Raw genomic sequence first — 4,241 nt, 5'->3', positions numbered from 1 at the left:
ATGTCCTTCAGTGAGAATAAGAGGGCTGTTTGTTGTCTCTGCACTGCTTGTGAACATGCAAAACATACCCTCTCTTCCAGTACCAAGGCCAGTATTGATATTGACTTCTTCTATGAAGGTATTGACTTCTATACATCAATCACCCAAGCCCATTTCAAGGAGCTGAACGCTGATCTTTTCCATGGCACCCTGGACCCTGTGGAAAATACATTAAGAGATGCTAAGCTAGATAAATCACAGATTCATGACATCGTCCTAGTGGGTGGTTCCACTCGCATTCCCCAAATCCACAAGCTTCTGCAAGACTTCTTCAATAGCAAGGAGCTCAACAAGAGTATCAATCCTGATGGTGCAGCTGTCCAGGCTGCCATTATGTCAGGAGATAAGTCTGAGAATGTGGACTTGCTGCTTCTGGATGTCACCCCTCTTTCCCTTGGAATTGAAAATATTGGTGGCATGATGATAGTTCTGATCAAACGTAATACCACCATTCCCACCAAGCAGACACAGACCTTTACCACCTATTAGGACAACCAGCCTGGTGTGCTTATTCAGGTTTAAGAAGGTGAAAGAGCCATGACGAAGGATAACAACCTGCTTGGAAAGTTTGAGCTCACAGGAATCCCTCCAGCACCCAGGGGTGTTCCTCAAATTGAAGTGACATTCAACATTTATGCAAATGGCATCCTCAATGTTTCTGCTGTGGATAAGAGCACAGGCAAGGAGAAAAAGATCACCATCACCAATGACAAAGGTCGCCTAAGCAAACAAGACATTGAGTATGTGGTTCAGGAAGCTGAGAAATACAAGGCTGAGGATGAGAAGCAGAGAGAAAAGGTGTCCTCCAGGAATTCCATTGAATTTATGCTGTCAACATGAAGGCTACCGTAGAGGATGAAAAAATGCAAGGGAAAATTGGTGATGAAGACAAATAGAAGATTCTTGACAAATGTAATGAAATAATGAACTTGCTGGATGAGAACCAGACTGTTGAGAAGGAAGAATTTGAGCATCAGCAAAAAGAATTGGAGAAGGTCTGCAACCCCATTATTATTACTAAGCTGCACCAGAGTTCAGGGGGAATGCCAGGATGAATGCCAGGGGGTGGAGCAGCCCCATCTGGAGGTGCTTCTTCTGGACCCACCATTGAAGAAGTTGATTAAACAAAGCAGAAGAAAGAGCATTCCACACAACTTTCCAAAAATTGAAGGATTCAAATTTTAGCTAAAGTAGTAGCCAGTTTAAAAGTAACATTTAAGCTACTGTATAAATCTGGGCATTCTGAATACTTGAATGTGTGCAGAGGGAGAAGTGAACAACATTGCACTTTATCAGTACTATAAACAAGTGGAAATGCAATTCTTGTCCTGGAAAATAAAGTCTATTTAAAATTGGTACCTAAAAAAATAAAGAAATGAAGATGTCTTGCATCTCATGTTTCTTTTGAGCTACTACATTTCTGCTTTGCTCATAGATACACCCCTCAACTGCTTGAAACTGACAGGCTTGAAACCCCTTAACCTAGTTTAGTCCCTCTGTCAAAATGGTTTATCAGGTGTGGCCTCAAATCATGTTCCAGCTTCTTGGATCTATTGGTCAAAGTTGGGTGACTCAGATGAAGACTGAAGTTGAAACAAAGTCTTAAAAATAGCTTGGAAGCCATCATCCCAGAGGTACTATTCTTTTCTGAACACTCTACATCCCACCTCAGTATTATATGCATGTGTACATAAATGCATATTCATATATAAATGGAAAATTCTAGTTATCAAAATTTCCCAGTGATCAGTTTCAACGTGCTCATAATAGTTTTATGCAAATTAGCTGCTGGGAAACAAGACATTTCAACTATCTTTGTCTTCATTAAGTTCTTTTGCCTCTGGGGAACTATTTTCTCTTAGGTCTTTTCCATACTTTTATCTGAGGGATTGTTTCTTCTCATGTCCTCAGAGCTATTTGCTTCTTCACAAGTACTTCGCTCTTAAAGTTTCTCTTTCCATGAATAACATTATTCAAATCCTAAAAGGGCAGTATTTTATATAATAGAAAATGTTTCCTAACTTTGAAACATTTCATAAGGAAAAGATAAAATTTTATTGGTATAAGACTTTGCAAGAAACCTATTTTTTTTAATTTCAAACAGTTACTAAGGAGATGAACTCTTATTTTTGTTTCTCTTGCATTTTAGATTAAACTAAAAAGTAAACCATATCACTGAGAATGTACATCAAGAAAATAGAAATGGAAAAATAAGTGAAAAAATATGCAAATAAAAATAAGAAAATTCCCAAAGAAGGAAACCCTAAAAATTAGAAGAGAAATTGGAAAATGAAAGAAATAGAACTGATAAACCAAACCCCCCCAAAATCAGTAAATTACAGAACATAAGTTTTTGTAGGAAAGAACTCCTTATTTGAAAGATTTGCTGGGGAAATTGGCAAGCAGTATGGCAAAAAGTATATTTGGACCAGCATATCATACTATATGCCACAATAAGCTCAATATGAAGATGGCAACTTATAGTAAAGGTCTTTAGAATAGTATAACAAAAATAAATAGAAGAGAATCAGATCACATGCTTTTCACAGCTATTGTTAGAGAAGTCTTAACAAAAAAAGGCATAGATAATATAAATTATTGTAATCACATGTAATTAAAAAGCTTTTGCACAAACTATATTGAAGTAAATAGAAGAGAATCACTTGGCAAAAATAAATCTTTCTATCGAATATATCTGACCAGGATCTCATACTCAAGATGGAAAAACAACTCCTAAAATAAGATCAAGAGTCATTCCTTAATGGTTAAATCATAAAAATGATTTGAATAAATAATCCAAAAAAGAATTTCAAACTATGAAGATATATGAATGACTGCTTCAAAATACTATTACGAAAAATGCATATTGAAAAATAAAAATGCTTGATGTTTCACTTCATTGACAAAAAAGAATGGCAAAAGATGATCTAATTTTTCCATTTTACCCCCAAAGTCCAACTTCTCTAAAAACTAAACCAATCAAGAGTGTTAACTAGATATGAAGAATATCTTAAATAATTTTCAAGAAATGAAATATTTTAACATTAAATGAAATCAGATGACACTAAACAGGAAACATACATACTGATAGTCATTGAAAGAAGCAGACATATATTTAGCTTATGTATATTCTAGTAAACCAGGATTAAAGATTAAGGACTGAGAATTCCCACAGGAGATTATAGCAGTAATCAAGATTAAGGAAAAGAGAATCAAATTAGATAGTATCTTTTAAAAAGCATTTAAAAGGGCACCTAGGTGATGCAGTGGATCGAATACTGACTCTGGAATGAGACACTTTACATTTTAAGTTGTGTAACTCTGGTAAGTCACCCTCAATTGTCTTGCAAAAAAATAAATAAAAATAAAGCATTAAGCACAGTACTTTATACACATGGGCACTATGTAAGTACTTATTCTTTTATTCTCCATTGATCAGAAGATGAGTTTGCAAACTTTGAAAGATCAGAAGTTTTGGATTTCTCATCTACATTTAAAGCAGTTTCCCTGGAACATTAGGGACTGATTGTAATATCAATAACTCTATATCAGGACTTGAGAGGCATACTGAGTACAAATGAAACAGATGAGAAAGAGCAGCTTCAGGACTAGCCCCTGAAGTTTAGCAGAGCACTACATTTAAGGGAACTTCTTGAGAACTACATAAAAGGAGGAAAAAACCTGGAGTTGTAGTTTGTTACATTTCTCTAAAATTAAGTCCATTTTCCCTATAGGCCCTTTATGAATTTATGGGAGATGTTCCCGAGTTTTAAGGGATTATTCTTAGTACTATTTGTTATACCATCTTAGTAAATATCCTTATTATAAACTCTAATTAAAACTGGCTAAATCATAATCCCTGAGGAGTACACCAGATGCTTATGGGAAATCAAGAAGCATCACTACTAGAAACTACAAACCCTTGGGGTCACCACTAGATTTCTAAAGTAATTAGCTGCCTTCTGGAGCTTTGGTCCACCAATAGAAATCTATTGAAGCAGATTCAGAGAGGCTGATATAAAGAGAGTAGTCAATGTTTGAGGAATCATAGAAATTTGACTCAGTAGATTGAGTCCTGGGTCTAGAGTTAGGATGATCTCAATTCAAATCTAGACTCAGACAAGCCACCACTTAACCTCTATTTCCCCTAATGCACTAGAGAAGGACATGGCAAACTATTTCAATATGGTCTGTGGGGTCAT

General features: G+C 35.7%; 1 pseudogene; it reads left to right on the top strand.

The window, feature by feature from the left end:
• LOC141512013 (heat shock cognate 71 kDa protein pseudogene) lies at positions 1–1,332 on the top strand (annotated as a pseudogene).
• Positions 1,333–4,241: the final 2,909 nt, after the last annotated feature.

Source organism: Macrotis lagotis, chromosome 2 (genome assembly GCF_037893015.1).
Source record: "Macrotis lagotis isolate mMagLag1 chromosome 2, bilby.v1.9.chrom.fasta, whole genome shotgun sequence".
Taxonomy (NCBI): Eukaryota; Metazoa; Chordata; class Mammalia; order Peramelemorphia; family Peramelidae; genus Macrotis; species Macrotis lagotis.
The sequence above is the reverse complement of the archived record's forward strand: the minus strand, read 5'-3'. Positions and strand labels throughout refer to the sequence as shown.